Raw genomic sequence first — 11,368 nt, 5'->3', positions numbered from 1 at the left:
AGGCAAGTCGGTCACACCGGCACGCGACGTCAAATAGAACTAATTAAAAGTGATGGGAAAGAACACACAGCCTTCTCTACAAAAAAAAATTTATTCAAGCCCCCCAAAAATGTTAGAGGGGTCGCTCGACATATGTTTCGGGCACATAAGTACCCATCTTCAGGAGCTAAAAGTTAGAAAGTCTACAATGTATTACCCCTAAATGGGAGAATCAAACATACCCCATATGACAAGGTGAAACGCCGGCTGTCTTTCTTCAAAGGGGAGACAGCAAGACCCAAGTTTTTTTAAAAAATTAATATGCCGTAAGGCCAAACATTACTGTTGTGCTTAAAAAATCTGTAATTAAAACTAGAATGTTATATAAAATAGAGAAAAGTACCAAAATTTTTTACCTTATTATGGAGAAAAAAACACTAATACTAAAGTAATACTAAATAGTTCACATTATGTGTTTAGGTCGGGGCGACCCTTAGAATTTAGGATAGAAAGTTCAATCATCTTAAAATTTTTAACTAATGTCCGGTTGCACGAAGCTAACAGAACAAAATGGGCGATAAACGTTCTAGAATTTACAAAAAAGTTTTTTATATAAACGTTCGCAAAGCGAAGCCGTTATTTTGATGGCGGGGGATGGCGCAGAAAATACTTGCAATGACAACATAGGCGGCACAGCGACAGCACCCGGCAACACCGCCCGCACAAGTGACAGACGACAGAACGACAGTCGACGACTTAATGTCAAAAGCGTCAACAGCGCAAACTACCGTAGATCAAGGAGGGGTCCAAGAGGTATAAACAAACATAAGTGAGGTTAAGGCTATAAGTTGGTTGAACACATTGAAAAAATACATTGAAAAAAAAAATACATTGAAAAAAACTGTAAAAAAGGCAAATCTGGGAGAAAATCGAACACTAAATAGTGCGTGCAGACCTGGGAGATGAAGCAGGTGAACAAAAAAGAAGAAAAACTGAGTATAAGGAAGGGGCTATTAGAAGTTCAAAGATCTGAAGAATGGAGCCGAGGTGTGGTTTAGCTGGTCATTGAGGCAGGTATGCCCGCCACTCTGAGAGGCCTTGTTAATCTCGAGGACCTCTAAGAGGTTCAAGAGATTATTCTTATCACAAAAATGTAAAGCCCTGAAACCTTGTTCAATATTAAATGTATGTTGATTGTAATAGAGATGTCTAGCAAAATGAGACTTTATGTAGTTTGCATTAAGGTTGGGGTTGTTGGAAAATTTATCTGCCTCTCTAATATGTTCGTGGATACGAGTGACGAACCTCCTACCAGTCTGGCCAATATAGAGTGCATTGCAGTTGGAGGTGCAGCAGGAGAGTTCATAAACTCCAGATCTGTGAAGTGTGGGTGTTGTGTCTTTGGAGTTGCAAAGGAATTGGCGTGAAGTGTGTAGGACTTTGAAACAAATAGTGATGTTGAGAGGCTTAAATATGTTTCTTAATTGTAGGGAAACAGGGCCTAGGAAGGGGATAGAATAGTAATTTGATATTTTAGGTTCATCAGTTATGAGTAGCTTCTTGTTAATGAACTTGTTAAAATGATTATAATAAATCTTGTTGAACAGAAAAGCAGGGAAATCATTATTTGTGGCTACTGTCTTAATCCGGGAAAGTTCCTCGTTAAAACAGTGTTGAGTCATGGGAATACTAAAAAGGCGGTGGAAGAAAGAGTTTTACTGCCTGTTTTTGGTTGAAAGGATGGTTGGAATTGTAGGGGATTAAGCAGTCTGTAGAAGTGGGTTTATGATATATGGAGAACTCTATGTGGTCACTAAGTCTCGTAAGGAGTATATCAAGGAAAGGTAGAGAATTTGCTGACTCCAGCTCCATGGTGAACTTGATTGAGCCATGAAGGGTGTTAATGTAAGTGAAAAAATCTCCCAAATCATCTAGGTTGCCATCAAAGATGCAAAAAATGTCATCTACATAACGTCTAAAGAAAAGAATTTTGTGAAAAGAATGGTAGATTTAAGTGACTGTTCTAGATTAGCCATAAAAATTTCAGCTAGGAGGGGAGAAAGACAAGAACCCATGGCTAAACCTTTAATTTGTGAATAAAATGAATTGTTGAATTGGAAAAAATTTTGATCAAGCACCAATGACACTAGAGCCAACAAATCCTCCACTTGGAGAGGGTCAAGGTTGGTGTCCGGTGACAAAAGGTTTCGGACTAAGGGGATGCATTCTGTAGGGGGGATACTCGGAAAAAGGTTAGACACATCAAAGGAAACCATAATAGCAGTAGGGGGAATTACCAGATTTTTTAGTTGTAAACACAATTCATTAGAATTTTTAATAGAGTAACTGCTCTTAAACTGTGTGGCTTCCAAGATTATATCGTTTAACCAGGAAGAAAGGCGGTGGCAAGGGGAACTGCAGAAGGAAACAACTGGTCTAATAGGGATATTGGCTTTGTGGATTTTGGGAAGACCATATAATTTAGGGATTGAGGGATTAATGGGGATAAGTTTAAATTTATTAAAACCTAAAGGGGCGAGTGTGGAGTTGGTTCTATTGATGATAGATTTAAATTTCACTAGAAGCCTCTTCAGTGGGGAAGTTTGTAAAGGGTTAAAAGAATCGGAGTTGAGAAAATCCAAGACCTTGTCCACGTATTGGTCTCTATTCAAGACCACGACACAGTTACCTTTGTCAGCCTTGGTTACGACTAAATCGCTGTTCTTGAGCTTTCTTCGTAACGCGGACAAGTCCCTGATTTCATGGGGAGGGGGAGGAGAGGAGGTTGTGTTTAAAGATTGTTGGGAAAATTTGTTGAGTTGGACCACACAGGATGATCGGACCATACCTTGTGAAGCATCGGGAACGCCCCTCAGGATGACGTTCTCAACGCAGGCAGAGAGAAATTGGAGGTCTTTGACTTTTGGCTGAAAGGGGAAAAAGGTATTTAAGGCCACGATTCAAAATGTTTAAGTCTGAAGAAGTCAACAAACAGTTGGAGAGGTTAAGTGTACGAGGGTGGAAAACAAAATTGGAAGTAGGGATGTGTGGTAACTGCGGAAAATTAGACTAATATCCGTTCGTGAATTTTTCAATTGCGCATTAAATTCAGACGCGGATAAGAGAATAAAAATCCCTGAGCTCAGTAACTTAAAATTTTAGGTACAACTCGGTATGTGAAGTTTGTACCCAACAAACGTAATATGTGTATTTCAACAAAATTAATACTTTGTATACAATCTTCATGTCAGTTAGGGATAGACGGTGCCTTATTATCGTTTATTTATTTTACTTATGCGGCACTGCATTCACAGCAGTTTTGTCATTTTATGGACGAAACGGTCCTTTACATTTTCGTCTCCAGTCACTTTCTTTGTGAGTCTTAGTGAACAAAGTTGTTTCTCTCCGTTCAAAACCAATAATTTTCCTTTTTTTTCCCTCTTCCTTGTAACCTCGTGTTTTTCCTTTATTTTATAGACAATTCTTCACCACGATTTACACCAACTCCCGACAGTGGGTGCGCGGGAGCGATTTCAGAAGACTTTTAAGTATCGCTCACAATATAAAAGTAACGTGTGTAATTGCGGTGATTTAAATACATTTACATATTTTTCTGGTCGATTATGTTACATGCTACAGTAATTCCAGTGATGCGTAACTGATAGTAGAGCTGGACTGGGTTTATCGATAGATCAGTTCCTCGAAATTGTTTCCCAGTGATTTTCTGGGAGAATTTATACAAAAATTATTTTAATATCGTTTTTACATGATGATTCCTAACTAAACTAAGAAAAAACAAAACAATGTTAATCTTGAATATAGTCCAATTTGGAACAGTGATCAAAAATTGTACCTGTAGGATGATTTTAATTTTACAACTCTTGAGGATGATTCTTAAGAATTTGAGATAAAAACTCGTTGAAGACCACGTTTTCCAATAATATTATCCCAAAAACCTTATACAAAAGAGGTTTCTGAAGAAAACTCTATATCTTCTAGGCAACGAAGCAAACAACTGCTAGAAAATACTTGAAATAGCCTGAAAATTTCAAACAAGATATTTGGTACGTAAAAACTACACATTTCAAACAGTTGTCTATTCAGAAAGTGTCAAATAGTCTGAAAATTTAAATTCTTAAAATAGTAATCTAAAAATGTTGGTTGGAACCAAAAAACGTGTCAGTTGACCAAAAAGTCGAAATTTAGGCTTGACTAGTCTAACAATTTAAGAAATAAATTTAGACTTGATTACAAGGTTATACAGGGTGTTACAAATAACCTGGTTGATTGTACCTTCAGGCTTTAAACCTTCTAGATCAAATTAAGTATCTACATCTGTCTGTATACAAACGAAATTCTCAAAAACCACCCCTTAGTGGATTTGCATGGAGGGGTAGTTTCGATAACACCGGCAACCAACCATCAATAACCGATAGACGAAATTGCATCACCAGCATCCCAGAGTGGCAAAGCACCGCCCATTTCTGGGACTCCCCCACCCTTCTTCACGGTACCGCCCTACCCCCGCCAGCCCCTCTCGGTGCAGTCTTGGCATCTTTCACGAAATCCCACACCTGACTCACTGAAGGCTCGATCTATGGTAGTACCGCACCGCACGGCAGTACTTTAGTTTTGAAATCGAATTCAGTACGAGAATACTGTGACGTATGCGATACTTGTTTGGCGTCAGTTCGGGGGTGACTCTGCACACTGTTGATACAGTGTTGTGAGGTGATTTTGAGTGCTAGTAGGATGCAATCAGTGAACGAGATTAATAAAGTGAAGAGTTGTCATCATTATTCCACAGACGGATTTAATGTTTGTATTTTAGTTTTTACACTAGTTAGGTTGAGTCTGGTACTGTCTCAGTTCAGTTAAGTTAAACTACCCTCAACTGCTTAGGTAGGTTAGCAGTTTTTCACTCAATTACTGCCTGTTTGTGAGTTAATGAGGTTTGAATGTGACAGATCCGGTGATGACAGTATAAACTAAACTCACGCATCGCCGCCCTATAGGTCATGGGCTGCATGGGGCGCCCGTAGGGATGGTGAAAGGGGTGAAACCAGTTCCCGACCACCCACGCATCACAGCAATCCGTGGGTGTCCCCTGAGCCGTCGAGGCCTGCGACGCCCCCGGCCCAAAAGCAGGAACCTACAAAAGCGGGAGACAGGGCTGCAACCACTGCGACACAGCCCGCTGCTGAGGAGGCCCCTTCTCCTAAGCATGGAGCCACAATATTCATCAGTGGGTCCAATTGCACAGTTAATTTTAATTATTATTGATTTTTTTTATTTTTTATTTTTTTTTTCCGTTCTTTTTTAAACAAAATTTTTCAATCACAATAAAATCTTTGGTGTGTAAAGTTGTTTCTTTTGTGTGTCCTTTCCCATCTTTTTTTGTTCTATAAAGGCGTGCATTCTGGGGCCAGGGATCATAATAGGGTAATATTCTGCTTACGTGCACAACTTCTCTCTTTGCTTTATCTGATCTACCTTTTTGTATCTCATAGTCCACGTCCGACATCTTTCATCTTATATAATAAGGTACGAACCACCTAAGCAGCAATTTTTCACTTTTCCCAACTTTCCTTACCGGGGTGAGGACTTTCACTTGGTCACCCTCATTAAACTCCACATGTCTATGTTTACAATCATAACGCAGTTTGTCTATATCCTGTCGTTTTCTTATATTTTCAGCTGCAAAATTACGTATTGCCAGACTAGTTTCCCTAAGTTGATTGCTATCTAGAGGTTCAGTATGCGGCATAATATTTGCCTCAGTTGGTAAAACAGGTTCTCGCCCATATACTAGCATAAAGGGTGAGAATTGCGTGCTGTCTTATTTCGCTGAATTATAGGCAAAAGTTACATGTGGTAAGTATTGGTCCCAATTTGACTGATTTGTGTTGGTGTACATTACCAACATATTTGCAAGTGTCTTATTAAATCGCTCCGTAAGACCATTTGTTGCAGGGTGATATGCCGTTTTAAATTACAAGTCAATTTCTTTCAATAGTTTTATTACCAATTCTGATTGAAACACTTTTCCTGTCACTTAATAATCCCTTAGGCGCTCCATGCCTCGTAATTATTTTTTCCAAAATAAATTTTGCTACGGGCCCTGCTTTTCCACTCGGTAAAGCCTCAGTTTCTGCCCAACGTGTTGCATAGTCTGTTGCTACCACTAGCGTTAGCCATTCCTTTCCATAATCCTATCGGTTTTTGATTCTGCTGACCTTTCCTAGCTTGACAATCGGAACATCCTTTTTGCCAAACCCTTGCCAATAATACCGTTGCTTAATTTTTGATAGAGTTTTTGCTATTTCCAAATGACCACTCAGCGGTTCCAAATGGTGAGAACACAAAATTTCTCCCACTTACTGTTGTGGTATTACTAACAGCTTATCTCGACCTAAATCATTCGGATTTACTCGGTATAAAATTCCGGATTCAATTCTGAAGTTTTTTGCCTGCTTACGTAACCCAAAAGTAGCATTTTCTGGTTTTTTGATCGCCATTATTATTTGAGGAATTTTTTCATCTTTCTTTTGTAACTCCTCAATATTACGTATTTCCTCAACGTTGTGTTTATCCGTATCTGGTTGCAGTACCGGATATCTACTTACACAGTCAGCGTCTTTGTGCGCAATCCCTGATTTATGGCACACCGTGTAATCAAACTCTGACAGTTTTAATGACCATCTGGCTAATCGACCTGTGGTATCTTTTAATGTTTTTAGCCAACATAAAGCATGATGATCAGTTACGATTTTTACAGGTTTACCATAAATAAAGTGTCTTAAGTATGAAAGTGCCCATATAACGGCTAATCCTTCTAATTCAGTTATAGAATAATTTTTCTCCGCTTTGCTAAGACTTCTGCTTGCGTAAGCGATAGGGTGTAACTTATTTCCTGTATCTTCCTGCAATAATATAGCGCCAATTCCATCCTTACATGCGTCAACGCGTAACACACATTCCTTGTTAGGCTGAAAATGAGCTAATACAGGTTCACTAATCAATTTGATTTTTAATTCTTGAAAAGCCGTTTCAAGCTCTGTGGTCCATACGAATTTATTATGCTTTTTTGTCAACTCATGCAATGGACGTGCAATTTTCGAAAAATTTTGTATAAACTTAGTAATTACAGAGTCCTAGAAAACTTTGAACATTGATATTTTTCGGTTTTGGAAAATTTTCAACTGAAATTATTTTGTTTTTGTCTGGAAAAATCCCATCTTTAGAAATTGTGTATCCAAGGATATTAATTTTTTCCTTTAGATATTCTCACTTTTTAGGTTTTAGCGTTAAACCTGCGCTTCTCAAACGATCAAAAACTTTGCGTATTTTTTCTAAATGTTCACCTATTGTTTCTGAAAAATTATTATGTCATCCATGTAAATTAAAATTTCTCTCCATTTTAAATTCCTAAACACAACATCTCCAAGTTGCTGAAAAGTAGCTGGAGCGTTGCACAAACCAAATGGCATTACATTAAATTCCCATACACCATGTCCAGGAGCCGTAAATGCTGTAAGTGGCTTACATTCTTCCTTCACTTTAACTTGCCAATAACCGGAGTACATGTCTAATGATGAAAAATATTTTGCATTTCCCAAATAAGTCAACATGTCATCTATATTCGAGCTAGACCAAACATTTTTTATAGTGACATTATTTACCTTATGATTCTCAACACAAAATCGTGTTTCTCCGGATTTCTTCTTTACCAACACTACTGGACTTGACCATGGAGAATTACTCATTCTTATTATGTCATTCCTTTCCATTTCCACTATTTGTTGATCTATAATTTCTCTTTCTTTTTGTGAAACGCGATAAGCCTTTTGCTTTTTTGGTTTGGCATCTCCCACGTCAATTTCATGCTCAATAACGTCCGTTTTTCCCATGTATTTTGGCGATTTCGAAAAAACATCCCTATATTCCAAAAGTAATGTTTCCAATTTGTGACGTAATTCCACATCATCGATGTTGGCCAAATTATGGTCAGCTATGCTTACCAACTCGCTATCTTTTTCCTCCTCGGTTACGCAATAGATTGGTATTTTCGTCATGTCCATTTTAATTGTTTTCTCGAGATTACCAATCGTGGAATTTTTTATTACAAAAATTCTACGATGACCGACATTTTTAAGCCTAATATAAAAATGTCCATTCTGCAAAAACGGCAATTCTACGCAAATAAGACGTCTCGGTCGTAAAAAACTATCTTTCTCAATAAAACAATATTCTGCTAAGTCGGTCGGTCGCAGGTTCAAGTTCAATCGAGTAATTATATCATTTCCGGGCTTCAACACGTAGTCGGTGGCGACGGTAATTTTCAGGAAATTTACTGTCGGCTCGTTTGCTATGTTTACGAACAAATCTTGCTGTGGCTCGCATTCTTAACAAATCTTCGCTTTTAAACAATCATTTAACGGTAAAGGTGTATGATTATTATTTAGGTATATTAATTCAATCAATTTATATTAATTTTAGCCGGACAGTCCCGTTTGCCCAAGGAGATTTTTCTCGTTAAGTCTTTTTAAAGACTCCGAAAAATACCTAACTCAATCAAGGTAAAAACAGTTAAATATTTAAGTTATTATATTGTTGTTCCGGCAGAATACCTACTGAAGTAACATTTCAGTGATTGGTTAATTATGAACCATAGTCGGGTATCTTTTAACATCAACATATTTGTAGTAAGATCAATAAAAAATGATGTGAAAATTGAGTTAGATAGGTTGGAAAAATTAGATATAATAAGTAAAGTTGAGTATCCTACAGATTGATGTCACCCACTATTAGTAGTTAGAAAACTATCAGGCAATGTGAGAGTCTGTCTGGATCCTAAAGAATTAAATAAGGTAATTTTAAATTCTCTAAAATTGATTTTTCTGGTGTATCAACAAATTAAACTTACCGAAGAGTCAAAAAAATTGGTTACAATTTCTACACCTAAAGGATTATTTTCCTATACACGGCTACCTTACGGAATAACATGCGCACCTGCCATTTTCCAAAACATTATGGAGCAATTGTTTACAATGCCGGGAGTGTGTTTTTTGGACGATATTCTTGTTACGGGAGAAACCGATGCGTTACACATTGAGCGTTTAGAGAATGTTTTTTGTAAGCTACAAGAATGCGGTCTGAAGGTTAAGAGAGAAAAATGTAAATTCTTTCAGGAATCTGTACAATATTTAGGACATAGAATTGGCCAGCATGGTTTGCATACTACAGATGAAAGGGTTTCCGCAATAAATGATTGTAAAATGCCTAAAAATGTAACTGAACTTAAATCCTTTTTAGGAATGGTTAACTATTACTGCAGGTTTATTAGAAACGCTTCCTCAATTTTAAAACTTTTATATGACCTGTTAAAAAAAATGTTAAGTGGAATTGGACGATTGTACAAACACGTTTCTTTAACGCAAAAGAAGTGTTATTGTGGTCAAACGTTTTAACTCATTTTGATCCAGTCGTAAAGATCAAATTATCAGTTGACGCGTCACAGTTTGCATTAGGAGCTACTTTAAGTCACGTGTTTGAAAATCAACAAGAAAAACTTGTTGCTTTTGCGTCACGATTGCTGAATAAAGCATAAATATCATATTCGCAAATAGAAAAGAAAGCTTTAGCTATCATTTTTGGTGTTTAAAAGGTTCAATTCAGTTTTTCAATCAGAAATGTACTCTTGTTACAGATCATAAACCGTTGCTGGCGATCTTCGGAGATAAGAAAAGTATTCCAGTTTTTGCAGCAAATCGTTTGCAAAGGTGGGAACATATTTGTCTGCTTTCCGGTTTGATATTAAGTAAGCAAGTTCGTCTCAAAATACAGCTGATTTTTTATCTCGAGCACCGCCTAGAAAACCGGAATCTGAAAATGATAGTAGGATGCTGTTTTTTTAAATTAATAACTCAGCATCTTATCTACTTTTGATAAAACAATCTAATTTTCCGATGATTTTTTACGAGTAAAACAGGAAACTAATAAAGATAATGTATTAAAAAGGTTACTTTTTATTTAAGATTTGGTTGGCCTCGAAATTGCCCTGGCAATAATTTTAAACAGTACATTTTAAATAAAAACGAGCTCAGCGCTGAACAGGGTTGTATCTTTTGGTATAGGATAATTTGTTATGATGAAACCTCACGTTAATGAGATTTCAACATTTTTAAATTAGATTGCTCAAGGTCGTGGATTAATTGCATGAGTTCATAATTAGCTATAAATAAACACACTTGAATATTCTGCAGGAAATCAAACGAACCGTTAGTTGTATATGTGCACGTGTATATTACAAATAAAAAAAAAACTACAATATTTACAATCTACAAAATATTAATAAAATTTACAAAAAGTTAAATTTGAAATAAAAAGAAAACAGGAAAAGTTTTCCCAGTGCCAAGCTGTCCCTAATTGCCCTTACCAGTTCTCAAAGACGATGTTTGGGTCCTGGAACCTCCAGTATCCTCTCCCCAGTAGTCAGTAGTGGCCACCGCTGATTTCCAGGTAGGAAATGGGGTCCAGAGACTGGTGACAGGTACCTAAGGCAGAAAACAGCAGAACACCAGGGAAAACGAACAAACAGCTTCAACACTTGTTCCGGCAACCAAAAAGGTGACCAGAGGTAATGACAAATGTTGAAGTTGTTTAAAGCAAACTAATATAAATTAAAAAAAATTAAACAAAACAAAATCAAGTAAGGAATTGACCTGGTGGTTCAACTCTGACTGAGGCTCTGACCTTCTTAAACTCTGTGGTTACTGGTCGGCTTTTCCAACACGTGGGTTGGTCCGGTAAACTCTGGACGGAGCAGTCCCGGTTAGGCTTATTTAATCCCCGATTGAAAAGTTCTTTGGTCGGGAAAATCCTTAGATCTCTGGTCGGAAAACCCTCGGATCCCTGGTCGGAAAGCCCTTAGATTTCCGGTCAGAAAGCCCTTGAATCCCCGGTTGGAAAGTCTTTGGATCTCCGGTTGGGCCGAACACAATACTGTGTTGGAAAATTGGTCCGATACAAAATAATTCAAAAGAACTAACAATAAAACCAATTTACCTGTAATTCGGCCAGATGATCACGGATTAAAAAAACTTATGACACACACGCGCCACACCGCTCAGAAAAAAGGTCAGATGTCGGCAGTTCGGGTGCTGTAGTGGTAAAGAGACCGATATCACAAAGTGGGGTGATTAAATAGGCCACATGGCACCTGACACAAAGAAACACGACCACAAACCGACGCTTCCCCGACAAAAATCGAAACTAATCACGTGACTACGGCACCTGATAACTTATCAGGTCACGCACCCACATTTACAACAAAATGTGCACAAAGTGCAAATGGAGGATTTAAGTGATCGGAATCGGTCTACTAGTG

This window comes from Ips typographus, linkage group LG12 (genome assembly GCF_016097725.1).
Source record: "Ips typographus isolate SLU linkage group LG12, UJ_Ityp_2.0, whole genome shotgun sequence".
NCBI lineage: Eukaryota > Metazoa > Arthropoda > Insecta > Coleoptera > Curculionidae > Ips > Ips typographus.
Note: the sequence above shows the minus strand (reverse complement) of the source record.